Here is an 11,709-nt window from a genome sequence, read left to right as displayed (position 1 = left end):
GTGGAGGAGATGGATTGTTTATAAATAGAGTTTGTGGAGTTAGAGATATTAATATTTGTTTACCTATATTTGAATATTAGCCTGGGATTTGGTTTGGGAAGTCCGGGGGGGTGGGGGGGTAGGGTTTTTACATTGTGATGTATTTGTGATGTGCTTTTTTTTATGATGAAAATAATAAAAATTTATATTTGAAAAAAAACAACAAAAGTGTAATTTGTCTAGTCCATCAGAGCCTTTATATAAGAGGGCTGGGAACATTTAAACTTCAGGCGTTAATGCAATTGGATCTGGTGCAACAATCAGGAGGAACTGAATTTTTAAGCCAGCATCAATAATCCAGGATTTGAGCATTGACACATCTTAGCCATGGAAACACCTACACAAAGCATGGTGTCACTTCCTATCCCCAAGGACTATTATGAATATGGAGCTAGAGGTTAAGCAAGGAACATAGCTATTTGTGCAGCCTCACAAAGCAGCCCACACAATCTGCAGAAAGAGGTCTTCTGGTGAACTTCTCCATTATTTCTCCACTTTGTGCGCTTTACTATGTTTTGTTTTGTTAGGGAAGTGGCTTGCAAAAAATCGACTAAGAAATGCACCTTGAACCAGATTATTCCCCTCTTAGGAATGAACAACTCTTCCTCCAATAGAAAATACAAAATCTGGAGATGTGCTAAATGATCATGCATCCTTTTTAGTTTAGTTGCTACATTTGCTTCCTGTGCAAAGTTGGTAAATTTAGGTACATTGAGCACACATCAATAACTACGGAGAGAAAAAGAATTAAAAGAATGGCCCTGGCCACATCTAGGTAAACTGCTGCCGAAAAATGATGATTGAATAGGCTGTTTGTCACCTTGCTCTATCTCAATACCTGCCAGAGAATATTAAAAAAGAACTTATGGATGGAAAATCTGTAATGGTTTACAGATGAATAAATTATGATAATCTTTTGCAGCAACCATCCTCCTGCCACTTTTATCCCGGGAATTAGATCTGCCAATCACTTTTGTGATCATAGTTCCTGATCACACTTCCTGATCTTGGAATCTCCATATGATAGATCGATCTCATTTGATGTTCACCTGAAGTCTCAAACATAATGCATATAAAATAAACAAGCCAGACCGAAGGAGCCTAATATTTTGCTTCAGTGTTTTCCTCAGGCATTTCCCCACACACACCACATACACAAACATAGTGGGATTTGCTTTTGTCCCCAGGAACAATCATTCTTATCTCCCACTCCCACTGATGGTATTGGAGCAATAGGGGAAATTAAAGGACTAAGCTACATCTCACAGGATCTCTGTTGTGGTTGGTCTATGAATTGTGCATTAAATACTAAACCTTCAAGATATTAGCATGGACTTAGAATTTACCCAAGAAATAATGCTTGAGTCAAGGATGTGTATCTCTTTCCTTCTTGTTATCCTAACTCCACCTCCTCTCCATTATCATTCATCATTCATAGGGGAGGGGGAGGGACAGGGAAGGAAAACATAGTTTATTCTTACTTTGGAGTAAGGAAAAATGTCCATATTTTATTTTTATGCTTTTCAAAAACCATGTTATTGAAGGAATAATGGCTCTTGTAAGATGAAACCTGCCATCTGCCTTTCAAAAGAAAGAAAAGAAAAGCTATGTTCAAATAATTGTGATGTGTTGCACATTAACCAGGAAGACCTTTTTAGTTGATTAAGGCATGGCTTTGAAATGGAATTTAAGAAGATCCTACTTAGATCTATCTAATTCAAGGATCTATCCAGAGTGACCAGACTCCATGAAGCCTCCAAGCAAGATTCATGTACAAAACCACCTCCTAACTAGCATTCCCCAACAGATGGATGAAAGAGAATATCTGGCACTCAGCAAAAGCAGCCACTTGTAATCTTATCCTCCAAGCTTTCCTTTAAAGCCATACAGCCAGTTCAGAGCATTGGGGTTGCACGCACATGTGTATGTATATTTGGTGACTTGCAAATTAGAAGGGGGAAAGATGCTGTACCATCTTAGGATAGTTTAGAAATCTGTGGATGCCACTCTACTGGTAACTTGAACAGTTCAAATAAATAGAATCAAATCATTGACCATTGTTCAGTCCAAGAATTGCCATTTCATGAAGGATTGCTCCTGAGAATGGAAAAAGGGGCAGGGGCGGGGAGAGAAAACTGGGGAATGGAATGCCAAGAAAACTGAATATCAGCAAAGTTGCAAACAGATCTGAATTACCATCACTTTCACGATTGACATGGCAATTGCAGATGTTTGGTACGGTGGCATCATGTTATAAATTCTGAAAGGATGCTACCTGGTTGGATAATCTCCCTTTACAAAATACCATTCAAGGCAATCGCTTTGAGCCACCCAAGGAGCTGAGCCTCTGGAGACATTCCAAAATCAGTTGTGGAGACACAATCACGGTTAATGAAGCTCACTGCTTTCACCACTTCGCCTGGCTTCTTGGAGATGATTTCTTTCATTTAATTTAGGGAAACTGTTCCTTTATATGCAGGTCTACCGAGTCACCGCCATCCTCGCTTCTTTTACTAGCCTTTCCTAAATTCTGACTGGTCAAAGACAGAAGGGCTCTCGCTTCAAATTAAGGTCACAACTGAATCCGAGCACAGGAAGGCAACCGGAGAGCCTGCCGTCAACACTGGAGTCCTATCAACGCGTCCGGATCCGGCATTTCTCCCTCGAAGCTCGCTTCCGACAACATAGACAACCGCACGAGCTTGAAAACGGCGAGAGGGATGGGGGGGAAATAAAACCTCACTTCGGGTTCTTTAGCAAATGAAGTCGAGAGAAAAAACTTTGCGCAGAAGAGTGAGAGGAATTTAAGCAGTGGGTAGGGAGACAAGGGTTGGAAGTGAACGCGGTTCTTGATCAGGACCACGGCAGGGTTTGTGTTGCCTTCCCAAACCTGGCGGGCGGCGAAGAGCAGGGGGCGCAGCTGTACTCAGTTATGATGTGACGGCGCGGTTGCTGGTGTCAAGATCCAAGTCAATTTCACTGCGCCTCTACTGTGTGTCTAATCAATTTCACTGCGCGCCTACCAACGCACCTGCTCTATTTCACCGGGCTTTCACCAAAGAACCAAGTTATTTTCGTTGTCCTGTAAAGCATCAAGTGAAATAAAGAAGGGTACGGGATTGGGGTGGGGTAGATGAATCTGTTGCTTCTAAGATTTGTTTTGTTTTAGGGGAATCTTTTTTTTAACCCCAAGAGAGAGAGGGGAGATATTAGCAGGTGACAATGCGCTAGTGGCACTTACCAGGCTTGGAAAACGGAGAGAAGGAAGAAGACCACCAGAAGCTTAGCTGACATGGTCCGAGCCGCCGAGAGAAGCCGGAGGAAAGTGCAGCAACCCTGCAGAAAATGTTGCTGGAGGTTCAGAAACGGGTGGGTGGAGAAGAGAACAGATTTGTATATGTCGCTTTTCTTTTCTCCCTTTTGTTCTGTGCAAGAAAAATCCCACTTTTTTAGTCCGCGTCTCCAAAACGGGTAGCGCCCTTCCAAAGCGAGATGCTCCGATCCAAAGGGACGCCAGGATCTTCCGCAGATTCTGACAGGTGATGGTCCGAGGCGCTCCAGTCCGTCCTTCTCCCCACCCCGCGCACTCCCCCCGCGACAGTCACTTGCCTGAAGGAATCACGTCGCCCTTCGTGGTCCCGGGAGCTGCCTTAGCCGGGTCCCTCGGGTGGTTGGCTCGTCCCAGAAGAAGAAGGAGGCACCTGCAGAAAACACATCAGGTGGCGCGAGGCAGAACGGGAGAAGTCCCGAAGCCCGGAGCGGGACGCTTCCTCTGGACCTCGCCGGGCCCCAGGCCAGGCACTGGGTCTGCCAGGGAGGCTGGTTGTGGGGGGTCGCGCACCATCGGAGAGGTGCCCGCGGGATTCCCGCCGGCCGGCCAACAGGTACGCGGGTGGTCGCCTTAAAGAGTCGGTCCGCCTAAAGAAAAGGGCAGGAGTGGTGGAAGTTGGGAACAGGGACGGGAGCCCTGGCTCGGTTTCCCTCGGCGGCGGACAGCGGCCCTTCCAGGTGTCAACGCCGCCTGCGCTTCGCGGCGAGGCTGCTGTGCTTGGCGGGCTCCGCGACGACAGTTCTGGAAGAGGCAGCCAGCCCCTGCCTCGTCAACATCGCCTCGGTTGTCCTTGCCTACGTAGGGAGGTCCCTGCCAAGCGCAGGATTGGCGAGGCAAGTGGCGATCGGCGACCAGGGCCAGAGAGCGGGCGGCGATTCTTAATTCGGGTGGGCACAACGGGAGCGCCTCTTGATCTTAAGAGATCCGGGGCGGGTGCTGTTGCCATCCGCCCACGGATCGAGCCAAGATAGGCTCGAGGAGTTCATTCATATTCAGGGCTGCGTCTGATCGTCTAGCGGTTAGGCAATCGCTGAGAGAAGTCTTTGGGGTTTCTAGTCCCTGGGAATATGGGATTTCCTGTCTTCCTTCCATCTCAAATATTGAGCAACTAGCTGATACTATTGTTTGAAATAACCGGGGGAAGGAAGGAAGGAAGGAAGGAAGGAAGGAAGGAAGGAAGGAAGGAAGGAAGGAAGGAAGGAAGGAAGGAAGGGAGGGAGGGAGGGAGGGAGGGAGGGAGGGAGGGAGGGAAGAAGGAAAGAAAGATGCAAGAGCTTAAAGCGATTTACAAGGCAGATGGGGATCCGAATCAGGGAATGAACAGATCAGTCGTTTCCTGCCTTAAATAGACTAACAACCACAATTGTAAAAAAAAAAAAACCATTGCATTTTTTAATCAGTTTTCCCTGCTCTATTCTCAGGAAAAGTGGACTAAGGGCTCCAACCGTATTTGTCAACTACTGAAATTAACTATGTCAGGGCCTCAGTTTGAGCTTCCCAATCATTTCCCAAGATTTGAGGGTCACAAGTCTATTGTTCAGACAGTGTGTAGGATTTGATATGGACTATAACAAACTGTTCTCTTTCCCACTGCTGGTGAAGAGATGCTAAAGGTTTCCCAAGCAAAACATTCTGCAAGAGAAATCTATTCCTCCAAAGTTTAAGGTTCTGTGCACAATTTATTTATGAAGAGCACAATTTATTTAGTTATTGAATTTGTTTGCTGCCCATCTTTCTGCAGGGGATAATCTTACCAATAGTTGCAGCCTGAAGTGACCCAGGGCTTTTTTTTGTCATAGAACGCCCAGAACGGAGTTCCAGCACCTTTTTTGGATGGAACCTTGCAGGGTAGGCAAGGCGGGTTGTATGACTTGTGTGAGTTCCGGCACCTTTTTTTTTTTTTTTTTTTTAACAAAAAAAGCACTGGTCTTACCATCCTTTTGGGGGGTACTAAATCAGCATAGTCTGAGTCAAAAAGAAGTAAGCAAATAAACAACATCATTACAGCAATAAGAAGTAAAGATACTGTCTCAATATTTTTTACTGGTATGCTTGGAGATCCTGTATTGTAAACTTCTCCAAGCCACTTGTTGGGAATAGAGAAACTTGCAGTTAGCAGTCTTAAAAAGAACTGGTTGTTGCTTCCTTTTCTTACTTTGCATTAGTACAAGCAGCTTTTGCATAAGGCAGAAATTAATGCAAATCTCTGTCCTTTACCATATGTATAAACGTTAAGTTACACCATTGAATTTAGCTGACAGGATGCTGATTCTGAATTAGAGTCAAGCCCATTCCCAAAAAGCAAGATTATTGAACAGGGAAATTATATCTATGTCTATGTCTATGTCTATGTCTATGTCTGTGTCTATATCTATGTCTACATCTACATCTATGACTATGTCTACATCTACGTGTCATGGTTCCAATAGTTAGAACCAAATAAATCAGAACTCTAAGGCTAGAGGCTTCCTCAAAGAACATGTTTATTGGATACAAAATATTGGCATGATCAAAAGTGAAACCAAGTTTGAAATTCCCTCCAAAGAGTTACACTGTTACAAAGTCAAATTTCCCACCCCAGTGCTATGCAATCATCCACATTTCCCAATAGAATAGTTTGGCGGGCTTTCTAACAAAATGCCCAACCCTCTAACACAACTGATAGAATGATCTTGGTTCCCACAGGACACAGAATTGTTTAGACCAGAGGTCCCCAGCCTTTCGGGCACCAGGGACTGGTTAAATGGAGAGAGGTTTTTCCATGGACTAGAGGGGGCATGGTTTTGTGTGCTGCCTGCATCCCACGGATGGGGCTTTGCTTGTGTGGCCCAGTACAGGTCCATGGTCCAGAGGTTGGGGACCCCTGGTTTAGACTAGCAAAGATACTCTGCACCCCCTCCCATCCATGTGGCAACCTAGAAGGAGCAAGATGGCTGCAGCCAGGTTCATTGTAGAGTTGACAGTCAGACCCACTAAGAAGAAAGCAATTTCTGCAGAGGAAATAAAAATAGAAGTTAGGAATCCCCCCCTGTGTTTCTGTAGGATGCTTGTCATAAAACCTTCGTATTAACCTGTCTGCGTTCACATCATCAGTACTTTTCACCCAGGTAGCTGTTAGAGTTTTACAGCTTTCCAGCACAAAAATAAGCCCCCAAATAAGCACACACTCAAAATGAGCAGGAGGCATAGTTTAGAAAAACTTTATCTATAAAATATATATAAACATGATACATACAGTTTCATTCAGCTCTGGGGAACATTTAACAACTCTTAACTTGGAAATCAGAAAAATAATAATAGAGAAGACTAAGACACACCCAGACATAGGCTGGATCACATGCCTCACACAGCCAATACTGTCTCTTAATCAAAAACAGTTATCATTGGCTGGTTTGTTGCTATGGCTATTCCAGTTCATAAAATTTCTTACACACTGACAGTAGCTTATGACAAGGGGTAATCTTTCCATTGCACCAAATACTGTAATTTTCCTTTATAAAATCTAGATGTCAATGCTGCTAACATCGGATGTTTTTGCTTTGACAACATATGGAGATGCAACCATTTTCCTTCTTATATTTTACTCTTAGAATTGGAGTTAGAATTAGATGATATTGGGGGGGAGGAGGAATGTGCATGGGAGTTTAGTTAGACAACAATACTGTAACTAGTGTGAGAACCAAGGTTTTTGAAATAAGAGATGATAAGAATTGGCGGTTGGAGAACTGGAGGGAAAGTCTGCATTTCAAACTAACTGGACAATGTGATTTATGACTGTAAATTAGAGGAGGGAATTGTGCTTTGATACTATTTACTCAGGGGAGGGGAATTCAGATTTTGGCTTTTGCTATGTAAGTGCCAATGCTATGCTTCTCAAATAAAGATTATTTAAGGTAAACAATGCCTCGAAGTTCTTTGAAGAGTTTCATCTGTCAGAACCATGACATTAAGGCAAAATCTCCAACTTTTCTAACTATCTAAGGGTCCCGAGCCCCAGTCACTGTCCCTAGAATTGAGGGATAAGCCAACAAAAATTTGGGGAAGATCTCAGCATGGAGAAAGAGAAGACGCCTGATGCCAGCACCCCAGCAGCAGCTGCTACCCCGGGGGGGGGGGAGCGACAGCCAGCAAGCCGGTGGAGAAGGACCTTTCTCAGGCCTCCCAGCTGGGGGCAAAACCCAAGCCACGAGGACAGCTGATCTGGTTGTTGGAATGGGCCCAGCCCAGCGGAAACTCCAGACACCTCGAGACGGCCTTGCCACCCTCAAGTGTATCAAAAGCAGACAAGGTTGAGCTACCACGAAGGGAATCCCGCATGTCGTGTTCCCCAGACCAGTGGAGAACTACCAAATCATCTGCCACTGAGGACTCGAGTGAGTGGAAATACCTGTCCGCAGCTTGTAGTCAGTCAGTGGAGATGTTGGTGGAAAGGTTTGAGGAGCTAGAGATGAGAAGCGGAGAGCAACCTTCCCCTTCCCCATATACCAGTGATAAGGATGATTGACAAGGCAGTCACCAACTCCTGCCAAGGGGAAGCCCCAGCCCCTCCTTCGCAGATCAGGAAGCCTTCCTGTGTTTGAAGCCCCCTACCAGGACCTCCAGCCCCGCAGAGAGGAACAGCTCCAGTCTTCGCCCCTCCAGAAGTCCCAACCACCGCTGAGGAGATAAGGGCCCAAGCAGTCACCGGGACAGCCAATCCCCGGACTGGCATGCTTATCGATCACCCAGCCTGGGCCTCCTGCAGCAATGGGGAATATTGCAGCCCCCACAGGTAGGAGTTCAGCAATCTCTGCCAATGCAAAAGCAGTTGGGGTGATTGCAGCCCCTTAGTTTGCAGCAGCTAATAGAGGCCTTGCAACAACTTGGGATGATGCAGAGGCCAGGAGACCAGCAACCAGTGGGAGGACAGCAGCAGCAGTGGGGGTGGTCGTCGCCCCCAAACATACAGCAACTGCTGAGGGACCTGCAAATGATGGGAATCCAGCAACAACCCCCTCTGAGGCTACAGGGGGGCCTACAGCAATTGAGGATGCCACAGCTCCCTGCAGACCAACAGCAGGGGGGATGGCAAAAGCCCCCACCCAGGCAGCAACCATTGGGGGCCTACAGCAACTGAGGATGCCACAGCTCCCTGCAGACCAGCAGCAGGGGGGACAGCAGCAGCCCCCACCCAGGCAGCAACCATTGGGAGACCTACAGCAACTCGGGTTGCCACAGCTGCCAGTATTGCAGCAACAGCAGGGGGTGGCAACAGCCCCCGAATGTGCAGCCACAAACCAAGAGATAGTCCCTAACTTATGCTTTTATTTACCTTACAGGATCTATTCTGATCTTGAGTTAAAATGCCTTATAAATCAAATCAGATAAATGGAATTGCGTAGCGTTTTGATCTCTATGGCATTTGTCTGTTTGGGTAGGCCAAGAACTCAGGACTTTCTAGCCAGGTCAATTCTGTTAACTGTGTGGCAAGGTTGGGCCACTTCACTTGGTTCACAAAGTTCTTATCTGTTGGCACATATTGCCATTTCTCAGGGCTCAAAGATGTTTCAATTATTTTCATTCTGTTGCTTACATGGACGTAGAAATGTCTGCTTTGTTTGCAGATGTAGCTTGACATCTCCTTGCTGTCTGCGTAGAAGGTGGTAGACTGTAGTTCAAGGCACAACGTCTTCGCTGTCAAGTTGGTGAGCTTTACAGCCAAGGTGGTGCCACATAGTTCTAACCTTGGTACAGTGTGGCCTTCTTGTATTGTTAGTCTCACTTTTCCAAAGAAGACACCGAGACTGCAGCTCTCCCCGCTGTAGACTCTGATGTATCTTATGGTTGCAAACAAGGTGACATAAGTGTGGCTCTCCCCGCTGTAGACTGTGACGCATCTTAAGACTGCATTTGCCTTCATTGACACATCTAAGGAAGCGTACAATTCTTTCTTTTGCACTGTGGCGGGTGAGCTGGAAACATATGTGCACTGCACTTGCATACTCTTGAGACATCTTGGAAGTACACTCCATGACTCCCGGTCTTGCAGACATTGTTTGTCTTGTTTGTCCTCTATGGACAAGGGTAAGTTGTTGTGGTTCTGACTGGTCTGGAACACTGTTGCTTCCAAAACAGGTTTGGTTGTCACAAGCGTGCAGTGTTCTAGGTGTGGTTTTAGGTGAGGTGCTGTTCCATTACTGGGAATGGAGGTTTTCGAGATGCTCACCTGGGTTGGGGTTTGTAGTTGGTCAACACAAACTGTCCCTCCTATGGCCCATCTGAGTTCCGTCTTAATGGCTACTGGGGTTCCTGGTGGACCTTTGATTCTCTCATCGGAGCCAATGGACTCTGGGGCGTCTCTTCCCACCATGAGTAGGATTTCACCTTCAGGATCTAGAGGAGGGATTAAATCAGCTATGTGTGCTAAGTGAGGTATTTTTCTTGCCGCCTCTGGTGTTGAGATTTCGCTGCGAACATCTGGTAAGGTCTCACATTGCAACACTGATGGTAACCGGAAATGTGAACTTCCATCTATCACTTCTATACGTAGACCAGTGATTTTCCTCCCCGCCGTGCGCATTGGTAATGTGCACATGTTTATTGCAAAATGCTTCAGTTCACTTGGGAGGTCAAAGAGGTCAAAAAAGGCGGGCTTAGCTATAGTAGCTTTGCTGTGTGGGTCTAGTATGGCATACAAGCTGCTGGGTGCTTGTTACTGTCACACAGGTGGCATTTCACTCTAGCTGTGCAATCTTTGGCTATGTGCTCCATGGAGTCACAACATTTAAAACATATCCTATTCTCTTTGAGTAGGGTCTTTCGGTCATCTAGTGATTTTTTCCTAAATTCTCTGCAATCATTTAGAGAGTGTGAGGACTTGTGAATTGGACAAGTCAGCCTTTTTTAGTTGGGCGAGGGTTCGAATGAGCACCTTTCAGTATTCGTTCATCTGGAGACTTCTTTGGGCAAGGTGTGATGTCTGTTTTGTACACTGAAAAGGTGGTTCTGTCCTTCGTAGCTTGGGAAGAGCCACTTTTGGGGCTGAAGTCATGACCAGTCCGTTTTGGTGTTGGGAATGGGTCTTTTGTTGGCTCGAAGTGGCTGGCATTACGGCGTAGTTTTGCTTGGTCAGTCACGAATTGAATGAGGACAGCAAAGGCGGGTGGTGCATCAGGGTCCTGGCTCCTGTGAGTTTCTGATATTTTGGCCCATTTGTCCCTTGACTGCTTTGGTAGTTTTCTAACTATAATCCTTTTCTTCTCGAACTGATCGAGGCAGGTAAGTTTCGGCATGTTGGGCTGCTTGCGAACTGAATGTAACATCGAGAGCGTGTCTGCAAATTCCAACATCTGGGTGTGGTCGTTGATATTGATGTTAGGGAAGGTGTAAATGCAATCCAAGAGCAAATTCTCTGTCAGTTCATGCATGCCATACCACTCATCGAGCCTTTCCCAAGCCTTGAGAAGGGCAGAGGCTGGGTTGCCTAGGTGGGCTAGTTGAGTGTTCTCTACTAATCGTGCGGATGCTGGTCCCAGCCATGCCTTCATGAGTCCAAGCATTTCACTTGGTGTTATCACTTCATCTTGGATGGCAGCTTGGAACATGAACTTCCACAATACGTAGTCCTTCCCCGGTTTATCGGAGAATTTGTGCACACCTTTGGATGCCAGATCTAGTTTACCTCTGCAAGTTCTTTCAGGAGTGTAGCTGGGTGGGGATGATACATCGCTTCCGGGAGCGGGGGCATGCACCATATCTGGCTGGTAACTTCCTTCGGCGTATTGTTGGCTGAGGGTATTTTGCAATGTCACATGCGAGGGACCTTGATGACTTGGTCTGAACTCCTCTGCTCTGGCGTTGAGCTGAGGGGACCCGAGTTCCTGCGTGCTTACTTGTTGGAGGGTCTCTCGTCTTTCTGGTGGAGCGTAGCTGGCTCTCTGGTAGGCCGGCACAGCTGGTGGTTGAGACTCTCCTCTATGGTCGGGTCTGGTGGTGGTTCCTTGGGACGCTGCCTCCTGTTGGCGCAGCAGGGACTCTAGTATGGCTCGAGCTCTTTCAATCTCATCCCTGAGCGATGGCTGGTTCTGCAGTAGGGCCATTGGCACTGTGGGTGGACCCATCCAATTTCCTTCTTTAAAGATTTTTATTATTTTTCATCATAAAAAAAAACATCACAAGTGTTACACAATGCTATATAAAAAAAAACCCCACCCCCCACCCCCCCGGACTTCCCAAACCTAATCCCAGGATAATATTCAGATATAAGTAAACAGGTATTAATATCTCTAACTCCACAAAGTACATTATTCTACATGAGTAGGTAAAATATTTAAAAAAAAAGAGCAAATTTACTAAAAACC

The sequence above is a fragment of the Protobothrops mucrosquamatus genome, unplaced genomic scaffold (assembly GCF_001527695.2).
Source record: "Protobothrops mucrosquamatus isolate PMUCROS unplaced genomic scaffold, P.Mucros_1.0 scaffold40, whole genome shotgun sequence".
Classification (NCBI taxonomy): domain Eukaryota; kingdom Metazoa; phylum Chordata; class Lepidosauria; order Squamata; family Viperidae; genus Protobothrops; species Protobothrops mucrosquamatus.
Note: the sequence above shows the minus strand (reverse complement) of the source record.